This window comes from Parasteatoda tepidariorum, chromosome 12, assembly GCF_982258835.1.
Source record: "Parasteatoda tepidariorum strain Cologne lab strain chromosome 12, Ptep-v5.0, whole genome shotgun sequence".
NCBI classification, from domain to species: Eukaryota; Metazoa; Arthropoda; class Arachnida; order Araneae; family Theridiidae; genus Parasteatoda; species Parasteatoda tepidariorum.
The window spans coordinates 58,770,363-58,784,619 of record NC_141766.1 but is presented as its reverse complement, the minus strand read 5'-3'; the positions used below and the strand labels follow the sequence as shown (position 1 = coordinate 58,784,619).

At 28.2% G+C, this 14,257-nt stretch overlaps 1 protein-coding gene across 2 annotated transcripts in view; it reads right to left on the bottom strand.

Moving 5' to 3' along the window:
* Positions 1–14,257, bottom strand: part of LOC107451254 (cyclin-dependent kinase 8) — a 120,209-nt gene that overhangs the window by 55,989 nt on the left and 49,963 nt on the right. For both annotated transcript variants that reach the window (XM_087156039.1, XM_087156038.1), the window contains exons 4-5: positions 9,283–9,338; positions 2,339–2,398 (exon numbers count right to left, since the gene is read on the bottom strand). The gene's annotated coding sequence lies outside the window, so the exon portion shown is untranslated. The remainder of the gene's footprint in view (positions 1–2,338; positions 2,399–9,282; positions 9,339–14,257) is intronic.

The following is a 14,257-nucleotide window of genomic DNA, read 5'->3' as shown; positions in this document are numbered from 1 at the left end:
TACGTGCAAACTAATAATGGATTTCTAAAATCAATGCTGTTGCCTTAAACGTAAATAAAATAAAATTTTAAAGTTAAAGTAACGTTAAATAAGTCTTTCTGTTAAATGATTTAAAAATCATGAATTTTAACTCCAAAGAAAAATAAACCTGCATAGCTAAATAGAATTTTATAATCTAAATATCATCTGTAAGAAAGTTGAAAGGACATCATTATTCTTATGAAATAGTTAAATGAAATGAGTATTTAGTAGGAAATAGAGTAATCTCTAATTCTTGTATCCAAGACTATGAATTTGTTGTAGTTGATATTTAGGCTTTTATATTTTTGTGATCATTCGCTTTCAACTAAAATTATAATTCTTATTTTGTAATTTAAATGGATAAAATTAAATAACCGAGTCTTCATTCCTTAGAAAAAGAAATAAAAAACAAAATAATTTTTTTTCATTGCCATCTCATTAAATATTTAAATTAAAACTAGTATATCGTTTTTTTATTTGTTTTTTTTATTTCAGAAGTTTTTACTCCACACATCAAACTTTTTCTTGAATTTTTTCCTAAAAAATTTGCCTATCTTGGTGCAGTTTATATGATACTTTGAGAAATGCTTTACATAAATAACATGGGTAACTATTTCAATCGTTTTGAAAAAGTGACCCCTATATTTCACACGTCATTTTAATTTTCTCTTGGTCTTAACATTAGTTTTAGTCAAAACTTACATTGTACTTTAATTTACTCTATATTTCATATTCTATAATTTACAGTACTTTCAACTTGACAAGCATTTTCCTTTACATTTAATTCCACACTTACTTTTTAGTTAACACAATTTCTACATTATACTCTCCATCTTTTACTTTAAGCTTTACTTTACTAGCTGTTTTCATTACTTTATATTTTATGATTTAACTTATACTCTACATTTTATTTTATTTCATACTTTACTTTATGCTAATTTACTTGACGCTTTAACTTTAAACTTTACTTTAAACTATGCTGTATTTTTTACTATATTATGTTTAAGTATCTTCTTTACTTTCACTATCTTTTACATTTCTAGATACTTTCTACTTTAAGCATTGCTTAATAATTCAAGCTCAATTGAATCCTTACATGATGCACTTTTCAAAAATTTTTGCTTTCTATTATTGTGTATTTTATTTTATATTTAACGCTTTATTTTACACAATACTGTATATTACACACTTCAATTGAATTTAAGCTTTATTTGCTTCACACGTTTCTTAATGTTTTACACACTACTTTACGCTATATTTTCAACTATGCTTTACTTGTTTCTATACTTCACTTTTTATACTTTCCGATTTTTACCTTCCGCTTTTTACTTCACTTTTATTTTTTACGCTTTCATTAAACTTTTTAATTTTTACTTACGCTTGACTATTTTTTTAATTTACTTTTTGCTTCACTATATATTACACTCTTTACATAACCCTTAAGCTTATACTTCACATTTTACGCTTTAACTTTTCCTGATATTTCACATTTTTCTACTCTTTATTCTCTGCTATAATTTCTACTTAATATTTTAAGCTTTCCTTCATTTTATGCTTTTTTACTTTACACTCATTCTACTTCACGCAATAGTAAACCATAATCGAACATAAGAAGAATAATTTCTACTTAACTATTTATGAACAAAACAGAAACATATAGTTTATTTTACGATATTCAATTTTATTTTTGTGCCGCATTTTAGAACTATGTCAGAATGGGCAAGGTTCACCCTTAGTTCAATAAATTTAATTCTTCGCCACGTTGAGATTTACTTAGAAACTCTTATTTTAATTGGATAATGTATCATTCTTTGTCGAGACATTTCAATAAAATTTTTATTTATTTAATACTACGGGAGATAAGTCTAAAAATATTTTTATTATCATTATTAGCAAACATCATTCCCTATCAGGACGCTACAGTTAACATTGTTACTTTTAATTCAGTAATTAAAACTTTGCAACCTTTTTTTCGTAAGTGTACGTCAAGATTTTAAATGCTTTCCGCAGAAAAAGTAATTATTTTAATTTACTTATATCGCATTTTTTTCTATAATGAAAATGCTTATATTTTTTTAAAAAAAATGGAAGAAATTTTCTGGACGAAACTATTTTTTTTGTTGTTTAATTTTAACGAATATAGTGCCTTTTCCAATATGTTGTAAGTTTTGAATGAAAAGTCTTTTTAGTATACAAGATTATTTTTCCTATTAATATATATCTTTATTTGTATTGTGTATTCATTTTTATTTTCTTGAAAACTTTTATAAATGGGAGTTAATATGAACACGAAGATTATTAAATTCTTCTGACTTACCTTTAAAAAGCTAAGACGCCGACTCTTAATTGGATTTGTATACAATATAGTTTATGAAATCTGAAAAAACAAGACATATTGATTAAAATTGTATAAATATTTATGCAACACTATCATGACTTTTCAAACTATACTTAAGGACTTAACATGGATGTAGATTTGTGGTTTACTTATTTTATCTGACAAGTAGCATGGGGGATAAGAGCAACACTTACATAAGGTATTTAAATCACATCATTTTCGAATTTTTTCAAAATAAAGTAAATAGAATGATTGCACTGTGGGCCAGAAGACAATTATCTTTGGCCAAAAGTCAAAATTACATGTAATAAGTAAATCGAAATTAAGAGTAGGCAGTTTAAATATCGCTCAAATTAAGTATTCATAATCATTCCAAACATTATAATTTACTTTTTGAACCGACAAGAAAACAATGTAGTGAAAAATCTTTTTTTTTTTTTTAAATGCAACTTTTAAATTTATATTTCAGAAATATATATAGGAACTTCACCTTACTGTTACATTTTTATCAGAGTAATTAGTCTGAAATTATAGTACAATTTTTCATTTTGTTGGATTAGTTAGTACTCTTGACAAACTTAATATCTTTTATATCTTATCATTTGACATTTTACAATGTTTGAATCATTTTCGAAATCTCCAAAAAGTTCCACGAGGTAATTAGCTAAACTTTTCTTTGTTGTCTTCTTTGATGCTTCTTCTTTTGAAAAACCTGTCCCATTTTGCCCACATTGCAAAGGTGAACTAAATGTACCGAAAAACAAAAATTATGTTTTTTTTTCATGTTTTCACGCTATTTTGTAATTAATTCGCGTTATTTTGTAACATTACTTCGGAAATATAAGTTGTTTTTCATTTTTAATCTAAAATTACGAAAATTATTATATTTTCATTGCTATATTTAATCATTTAAATGTATTATAATATTTTTTAAAATTTCTTCTCACCATATTTCAGCCGCCATTTTTTTGTTTGTATTTTTAGTGCATTTCAAAATTTCAACTATTAATTCAATTTACCTGCACATAAAAAACCCTAAATTTTGAAACAAATTTTATCGAAATACTAATTTTGGCCACAAAACCTTGGATGTTGGCCCACTGTGGATTGGGGGAAAATTACAATTGAAATAGCTTCACATTTTAAACTAAAGTTAAGTATGAAGAAAGAAGAAGTTTGACAAAAATTACTTTTATGTCACCATTTTTAAACATATCTGAAAATCAGCAAAAATTCCTAAAGGATATTCTTCTCAAGCTCTTATAAAGTCAGTTATAGTAATAGTTTTTGCTAAGTTACGTTGTTTATTTAACCCCGAAATTAGATTATTTCAGGAAAATTTAAAATAAAAACAATGAGGTAAATTGTTATTTTCTTAAATAAGATTCGATTATTTTTGGTGACAAGGAGAGAGTATCCTAAGTTAGAAAGAATACATACTTTATTTGTACGTCTCAATATAAATCGAAATATTTTCTTTTCTACTTTTTCTAAAGACGGTTCATTAATAGAGATTTGTGAAGATGACACACATTTTATTTGGAATTTTCAAAATCCAACAAAATTAAAAATTCATGATTTTAGTTCATTTGTAAATGAAGAGAGTTGAATCTTAACAGATAGATGACACTAACAAAGCAAAATACCTATTAAAATTTTTTAAACCTTAAAAATATTAGATTTAAATTAACAACTTTAAATTGTACATTTTTTTTATAAAATGTTAAAGAAGTTGTTTCATGTTATAAAATGTTATTTTTTATAAAGAAAGTGCCAAACATTTCCAGGAAGGAATTATTTAAGAAAATTAAAAAGTTTAAAATTAATACATTTTACCTTATTTGCTGAGTTTATGACTTTAGCATATCATTGAAAAGACTATATTGCAGTTAAAGACTATATTGCAGTCTAATTATTATTTAGAGTAGCTAAATATTTTCTTGAACCACGTTATTCAGAAAAGAATCAGAAATTGCAATGTATACTAACATTAAAGTTCAAACTTAAATTTGTTTATTTTCTCAATATGCAGAGATGCCAACTGCTCCGGACACGCCAAAATAATTTTAAAAAAAAACAGCAAATAACTACAAAGTAAATTTTGCAAATATTTGACTATTTTTGCTTGCTTTATAAAACTATAACATGACATAAGTACTGTAAAGTGGTGAATCATATAAGTCTACGAATTATTTAGAAATAGGGGTGGATAAATTTCTACTAAAGTTGGCACCTCTGAATATGTCCTAAAAGGAATATATAAAAAATGAGAACGTCCTAAATACTTCAATTTTTGTAAATAATTTGGAATATGGTCTGTTTCGTTCTTTTTCGAAAACTGATTAAGATATACTTTTGAATTAGAACACATTTATCATTTTGTGAAGATCAAACTCTTGCGCTCTTTTTGTAAAAAAATTGTAACCTTATAGTAAGGATCAATTATACAAGAAATTAATTAGTAACGTTTATGTGGGATAATTATTTAATAACACTTAACAGCATGAAAAAATTTATATCAAAACTAGTAAACAATTTGCAAAAAAAAGTAACTTAAAAAAAATTTTTTTTTTAAGGGCGTAGAAATTTTTTGCTTTGCTAAGTGGCTGGTAGGGAACCTGAAATCTGATTTACTAAGATCTAAGACATGGGTCGCCAATCTTTTTTGATCATCTACCCCTATATTATTTTTCAAAATCTCCATCAACCCCCATAAAAGTAATTTTCTGTTAATTAAGATAAAACTCTATTAGATACTGTGTTTGCACATTTATTTTATGATTTAAACATTTAATAAAGCAATAGTACATTGTGTAACAATAGTTTTATTAAAAATATACTAAACTTGAAATTTAAATACCTTAATATTTATTAAATAATAAGTAATTATAAATAATAAGTAATTATAAATAAGTAGAAATAATAAGTAAAGCAACTACAGATTTATTGCTTCTTAAATAATGAGATGAGTGTGCCTGGTGTTTTTTTGCAAGGTTCGCTATATTGGGTTCAAAATTGGTCAATTTTAATTTTAAATCCCCTCGTAACTCCACATTTAATTTATTTCTGTACTTAGTTAAGATTGAATTTACGTGACTGAAACCGGCTTCAACCATATAGGAACTTGGAAAAGCTAGCATAAAAAGGCTGAGCTATTTCATAAAGTTCTACATATTTTTGCATTATATTTATATTTGTTCGAAATTTACTTATTGTTAAATTTTTAAAAAGCGTCTTTGCATCAAGATCCGATAATATTTCAGCAAACTCATCTTGCAGGTTGATGTCCACGTTTTTGATGATGCGTTTATTAGTTTATGTTCTATAAAGAAACTGATATTAAGTCAATTATAAAAAAAATTCACAAATCTTACATACTCAATTAGATATGTGTGATTTACGTATTAAGAACTGTTTATTCTTTGACCCCCAATCGACCCTTCAGATTGACCCCCATTCGACCCCCTGGCTCAGATCGACCCCCACTTTTGTTAAATAGACCCCTGGGGGTCTATATAAACCACTTTGGCGACCTCTGATCTAAGATCTGATCTATTAAGTACTTTTTTCTCTCGAGTAGGCTTTTACACCTTCCCAACTTTAAGCTCTTACAAAGTAAAGTTTTATACTTAATTACTACTCAGAGCTCCAGCTATTCATATCGTGTTTTAAAAGTAAGATAGATTAACATAGATTAAATGCCGTGATTGCTCAGGGTATTGAGAGCTTTTTTTTCATTGAGGCGTCCCGGGTTCGAATTCCTGCGATGACTAATCGATTCGAATTCCGCACCCGAACGGATCAAGGGTTAGAGTCTCCTTGCCATCAGATTAAAAGTAGACGGTTTTCCTCTCCGGTTAACTCAAATTCGTGATAGTACTATCGAATAAAATGTCCTCCAAAAAGGCAAATTACTCCCAATACTTGCTGATCCTTGTCTTCAGGATTGGGTTCAAATATACAAAGCTACGTAGTTGAAAATTGGTAGCCTCAAGTCCAAAATTGGGTCGGCTCTTCAATGACGGTAAGAAATGACAATGACAATATAGAATAAAATGGTCAAGGAGGAATCACGTTGGCGCAGCGGAAAAATAATTCCCTTCCCAATGAGGTGTCCCGGTCTCGATGACAAGTTTATGTGTGTTTTACTCCCGACTTGCATTGACCATAAAGTTAAGTATAAAATGATCATCGTAAATGGGTCACGGGTTAAAATCCCTTTATCATTAGGCTAATCATGCAAGGTTTTCCTCCCGATGTAGTGTTCGCTGTTTTCTATGTAGGTAAAAACATATATTTGACATTTATTGTCATTTAATGGAACTGCGGGAAGTTTCTTTTGAAACAGTTAACAGGAAGAGCAAAAATATTATATTTGAACTTAACTTAATACTATATTGTCCCAAATAAATTAATTCCATATTGTCCCAAATTCTTTCCTTATAAAATGCTAAACATTAAAATAATAGCAATTTAATAAATTTATCAAGCTTCTAGTTGAAAATAAGACATTCTATTAACACTTCCGTAAATCTATTGATTTAATAATCAAATATTTAATACATGAATTGAATTTTTCTCATTTGTAATGTATACCAATGTTATGGAGTTGAAAAAATATTTTTACTTTAACATACAATTTTCAATATAATTTTTACAGACAATTTATATTTACATTCATAAATTTCATATTTCACGTTTTAAATAATGGCAAGTCATGCAATATACAATATCATATATATATATATTTTTCTAAGAAATATATAAAATTTCTTAGGATAGTTTTCGGCAATTAATGAACCAATCAAATATTTAGTAAAGATGAATAATATACAGTAGAGAACAGTACTTCAGTTATTTCTTTTCTTTTTAAATAATGTCAATTTAATTTATGTTCGTTAATAAATTATTGCATTACAAATAAAACTGCTTATAAAATCTTCAAATAGATATTAACACAGAACCAATGAACTGAAGAACTATACCATTTATGATCCAAAAACAACAAATTTCTATTTTACCATCACACGTTAGGCCACCATAAGTGCCAAAATAAGTTTTAGAAAACTTTTGACAAATAAAACATAAGTTAATATTTTACTTTTAAGCATCAGCTCATTTTATTTTATAGAAGGCGTTGAACATAGGCACCAATATTCGGACCGGGGATATGTCAGATTCAATAACCGGTCAAGCATTGGGACAAACAAGCCTGCGTGAAGGATTTTTTTGATGGAACTAACCACCCACATCTGTGTTATTTGGAGAAGAAAATCACGAACACCGCCCACGGTAAGCCCGGGTGAAAGGGTACAACATTACTTCAATGTAGTAAGTCGTTAGTCTACATAAATGAAGGGAAATTTAGTATCTTTAATAAGCATTGCTCATTAGCTTTTTCCCCTTTTGTCAGAAAAAATAAGCTTAGAAGCATTCGTTATATTTGCAAAAACCTGTAATTCCATGTAGCAAGAAGTTGAAATTTTTAATAAAACTATTATGTATTGTATTACAAAATAAGGATCAATTATATGAAGTAACTTAATTTCATCATAAGAACAATCTATTTTTTAAAATGCATGGGAAACAATTAGATTTCAAATGAAATTATTATTATTTCAAAAGTTTTTTTAGATAAAAAAATTATTGATAAATTTAGTGCCGTTAATTTGCATAATGAATATTCGTCTGCCGGTATAATTTATATGTTTGAAAACAAATACAGTTCTAATTAGATTACATGAGCACCTTTACTACAAGTCTACAACAACCTAAGTTTGCCAGTTAGGTAAAATATGTTATAGCTAACTTATGTTCTAACAATCCAGGGGTCTGTTAAGAAGAAATTTAGGTCCGTTAACAGACCCTTCACAAAATATCTTTTCATAAAAACGGACTCTTCACAAAATGATTTTTCTTTTAATCGGACCCTTCACAAATTTGTTCATCCTTATTATTCTTTTGTTAATTGAATAAACGCTTCCCAGGGCAGAAAACAAGAAAGATGGATGTAAACGAATTAAGATTTGTCTTCAGCAGATGCTTCTTCCATTATTCGTCCGAAATGAATATTCTGCGTTCCGCAATATAGGCTAAATACGAAATATTTGTATGTTGCATCTCTAATTTAGAAGCAGCAATTGCTGTTTACTTTTGAAAATTTAATTTTTTTTATTATAATTTTACAGTGCTGAGTATAATCTTGTATCTATTTACAATTTAAAAACTCCTTGAAAAAGTTTCATAAAATTTCAAAACTTCATAAAATTCACTTCAGGCTCACTTCATAAAATTCTTAGAGCATACGCTACTTTAACAAAACGTATCATTCACTCTCCCACCAGGAAAAGTTATGGCTAATAAAGTTTCTTAAAATGTACGAAACCACAAGCCTGAATTTCAATTTTTGAATTCAAGAGTTGTAGGAAATATTTAGCTTTAGTTATCCGACAAAAAGTTCCATTAATATTTCCACCAAAAAATTATGACTGAAATGTTTTAACTAAATTATGACATAGAAACAAATTAGAAATTGACCTCTAAACCTAAGTCCATTGTAGTAGCTCGTGACCCATAACTAAAAAAATGGGATTTCAGAGTAGCAAGTTAACAATGCTCATAACTAGGGACTGAATTAGAAATCTGGAGATTATAGGAGTCAATTTATCGGAGGGCTTACTTGTCGTAACTTTAAGCCAAATTCAAAGCTATTTATATAAAAGATAACTTTAAAATATTCAAAATATATAATTAAAATTTGAGCTTGAATTTATTTCAATTTCTGTTATCAGACATCTCTCATAACATTCCTCACACTTCGCCCTAAAAAGTGAACAAATCCCAAATCGCTTTCAGACTTCAGGGGCTTTCGTTATGTTTGAATGGCCCAAAGGTTTATTGAAGCACTGCAATATAATTCTTACCAGAGCTATGATGAGTCACACAATACTATTCTCCATCATAAAGACAACATCCTGTCCTATAAAATTCAAAGTAATCAATAGGATATGAAATATCAGCCTTTTAAAATAATAAATTTACAATACATATGAATATGTGGTCACTATTACTTCTTTGTTCAAAGAAAAATTTTTGTACAATACTATTTTAAAATACTGTATTACAATAGCTAATTCTTTCTCATACCTCTGGCAACTAAAGTTCGACTTCTAAGTGTAGGGATTAATTATCAGTGGACACGGGAAAATAGGGAGACTAAATATATAAATATTAAACAATTGCTTGCCAGTTGCTACCGAATGCTACTTTTTCCCTCCAAAATTGCACCAAGTGCTCCAAAATCAGTGTTTTCGACTTCTTGTATTACGCAAAGAAGATGCTATTTTCACCGAAACTTTCATTCCCCGCATTCTTGTTGTTGTTTTTAATACGACTTTCCTATATCAGCAGGCTTGCTAGGTGAAACCATGCGAATTTTAACGCCTTCAGCAAAGTTATTGTTTATTTAGACCCAAAATTAGATTAATTCAGGAAAAGTCAAATTTAGAACAAGGTTGTTACTTTCTTACGTAATCATATTTTAATTATTAATCATAATTAATCTTGTTTTTGATGACAAGGAGAGAAGGGGTATCCAAAGTTAGAAAGAAAAACATACTTTATTTGTACGTCTCTAAAAAAGAAAATATTTTGATTTATATAATGACCGTTCATTACAGAGATTTGTGAAAATGACACGCATTTTATTCAGAATTTTCTAAATCCTGCAAAATTAAAAATTTATAATTAATTTTAATTCATTCGTGAATGAAAAGAGTTGAATTCTAATGAATAGATGACACTAACAATACAAAATACCTATCAAAATTTTCAAACGTTAAACATTACATTTAACCATAGATTTAAAATTTTATTTAAATTAGATTTAATTTTCTTTTAATAAAATGTTATTCCCCTTGATAATTTTTTAGTTGCTTCTGTACTATTTTTGTCCTAACTACTTATATCTGATAAAAGAAGGTGTCAAACATTTCAAGAAAGGAATTATTTTAAAAAATTGAAAAGTTTAAAACTAATGTATTTTACCTTATTTGCTGAGCTTAAGACTTTGGCATATCATTGAAAAGACTATATTGCGGCATCCTAATTATTATTTTAAATAGCTAAATATTTTCTTGAACTACATTATTTTGAAAAGAATTAATTTTTATTTACATTATTTAAAGTTCTAACTTAAATTTGTTTATTTTCTCAATATGGTCTAAAAAGAAAATATATAAAACGAGAACATCCCAAATACTTCTGTTTTTGTAAATCGTTTTGAATATGATATTTTTTTTTTTACTTTTAGAAAATGATTCAGATCATTTCTGAATGTGAACGCATTTATCTTTTTTTGAAGAACAAACTCTTGTGCTCTTTTTTGTTAAAAATTTATAGCCCTATTGTTAGGAACAATCATCCAAAAAATTAATTAGTAAAGTTTAAGTTGGATAATTAGTTAATAACACTTAACAGTTTAAAAAAAATTTATCATATCGTAGTTAGTAAACAATTTACAAAAATGAATTTAAATACTTTTTTTTGAAGGGCAATTGAAAGTGTTTGCTTTGCTAAGTGGCTGATTGGGAACCTAAGATCTGATATTTTTTTTCTTCAGATGTTGATTTTTGCACATTGCCAACTTTTAGCTCTTGCGAGGTATAGTTTGATACTTAATTGTCACTCACAGTTCCAGTTTTTCTTGGCGTGTTTTAATAAGTTACTAGTAAAAAAATTAAAATGAAATTGCACAATTGGTATATTTATAGGCAATATGCAAGATATAGTTCTTATGACGGGATAGTTCAGATAGAGCCCTTACCTTCCAATGAGGTGAACCGGGTTCGAATCCCGGCGATGGCTAGTCGATTTGAATTCCGCAACCAGCTAGCATAGACCACAGTGCTGGCGTAAAATATCCTTAGTGGCAGACGGATCATGGGTTAGAGTCCCCTAGCCATCAGGTTAACCGTGGGAAGCTTTCGTTGTTTTCCCCTTCATGTAACGCAAAAGAGGGATAGTTCCATGAAAAAAAGTCCTCCATGAAGCAAATTTCTCGCAATACTTGATCAATTGTCATATGTTTGGGACACAAAATTACAAGGCTACGTAGTTGAACATCGGTAGTTGTAAATCCAAAATTAGAAAAAGAATTTCCTTCCCGATGAGGTTTTCTGGGTTCGATGACTGGTCTATATGGGTTTGACTCCCGGTTTGAGCTAATCAAAAAGTTGAAATAAAAAATCATCTCTGTAAATGGGTCATAAGTAAAAATCCCTTTACCGTTGGGCTAATTATGTAAGGTTTTTGTGGTTTTTCTCTCTATGTAACGCTTGCGGGTTTTGTTTTTTTTTTGTAGGTGAAATGATATATATTCGACAATTGTTGTCATTTAATGAAACTACGGGTAACATGTTGAAACAGGGTTCCCACTCTTTTAACAAAGCAAAAAATTAAGCACTTTCAAGAACTTTTTCTTGAAAAAATTAAGCACTTTTTCGAAAAATTAAAGACTTATGCCACCAGTGACAGTGCCGATTATTTACCTTTCTAACACATCAATAAATAACAATAAACAATTTTATAATAACGTAAGCAGTGATATAATTGTATTAATTAACAGGGCTTAATAAAGAAGTACCCAGCAATTTTTGCAAACCCGGGTCGGATTTTTTGAAAAAAAATTTCTGATTGTTAAAAGTTAACGTCATTTAGATTGTAAAAGTTAACATATGAAACTAATCTGTATTCCATTCTAAATTATTTCAATGAAATTGAATTGTAAAATTAAGTGCAGAAATTAAGATTTGCAATTTTTTTCATGTATATTAACCCTCTGACTGCTCCATTTTTGGACCAAAGCCACTTTAAAAATTTGCTTTACACTACGCGTCGCAGTCTTTTTAAAGGATAAACCCACTCATTCATCCAACCACAGATCATAATTTTGACTTGAGCCAGAGAATGATCCATCTCCAATTCAGTTCCCCAAGAAGTTTGATTTGTTATGGAACCATGGAGGATTTTGTGACACAACAGTGTTAATGTGCACTAGTCACGAGGAGTCTTCGCCAGCGGGAATCAAACTCACGACCACTTAAACATGGTCTCAACGCTCCACCAACCAGGCTATCCAGGTCTCCGAAGAGTTCTTGGATGTTACAAGATTACTAAATAAGATTTTAATGAGGAATGCAACTATTTTTTTTTATCTTTTCCACTTGCGGCAATGCGAAAAACCGAGATTTACAGTGTATAAGGTTTTTTTTTTAGAGTTAAAAACGATTTTTTCAGAATTAAACTCTAAATTATTGTTCCAGACAGCGATTTGATCCAGGCGCATTTTTGGGTGTATTTTTTAATAGACTTTTTCTATCGTCGCTTTTTTCTGAAATTTTCGGCTTTTAATTTTTTTTAATAATAAAAAACTATTTTTTCCGTTTTTTTTTTGCATAGTTTTTTTTAATCGTTTTTAATAATTTTTTCATTTTTGAATAATAAACTCTGAACAATTTTATTTCGCACTAGATCAGTATTTCAGGGGAACTGAATTTCGTTGTCAAAGATTCATTTCGAAATCAAGTTAAATTCACATCAAATTTTAATTTATGGATGGTAAAAAAAGTAATTTAATAAAATATATTGCGCTATATTAATCCCAATAATATCAGCTTTGTTTAGTATCTAATAAACTTTACGATTCTAAACTAACACAAATTTTATCTAGCATAACTGGTTCAAAAGATTTATATTTTGAGAAATTTTTTGCACAAATAATATGGATAGCTATTTTAATCCTTTTAAATTTTCAATTTTTGAAAAAGTGGCCCTTATTAAAAATGCTGGCAGCAATTCTTTACTAATTTTGTCTTATTTCGCTCAGCAAAAAAAATCATAAAAAATTTAAGCAAAATTTACTTTTAGTTAAATTTGTCATCAAAATCCCAAGTTTGAATTTTGATGCAAAATGATAGCGAATTATTTAAAAAAATTTCGTAAGGGAAGCCAAAAAAAAAAAAAAAAAAAAAAAAAAAAAAACATTTTCTGACTTGATGACGTAGGAAAAAGTTTGAACCTTGCAACCAATCTTTAGCAATTAAGATTCTCATCGTAGACGCTTATGACTTCTACTGGATCAATTGTAAGTTACAGAAAAAAAATATTAAACATTGAGTTATACAATATAAAAAAAAACATTTTTCTACCAAAATATTTTACATTTTTATCTCTGCACATATCTCATGCTATATCTCATGTCATAATTTGACACAACAAGTTTGAATTTTAAGAGTGGACGTTTGCCCTTTGTAGGAAATTGTAAGCCCAAGTGTATGCGATTCTATCTACCAAAGAGTTGTTTGAAAAGCAATTTTTAGTTCTTTTGTGTTTAGAAAGTTTGAATTTTGCCTCCAAGCGATAGCTCACCATAAGAAATCGTCAGGCCCACAATTTTGTTTCGTTAGCAAACTTGTCAATTATAGCACCAAAACTAGTTTTACGTAACTTTTGACTAAGAAATTACAATTTATGACTTAGATACTTCAAGTAGGAATTTTCCCTACCGACGCCTATTACAATGCATCGCAAAATACCTGTCAATTATATGCCATCCTCATCATTAAGACTATCACGCCTAATTTGAATGAAGTTTTCATATCGTATCAAAATATTTATAAACTTTCGAAATTGTATAAAACTTTATGTACCTTTTAATTTATATAAAACTTTATGTACCTTTTAATTTATATAAAACTTTATGTACCTTTTAATTTATATAAAACTTTATGTACCTTTTAATTTATATAAAACTTTATGTACCTTTTAATTTATATAAAACTTTATGTACCTTTATGGGACTTTTAAGTCCAATTAATATTTCCATAAAGCATTGAAATG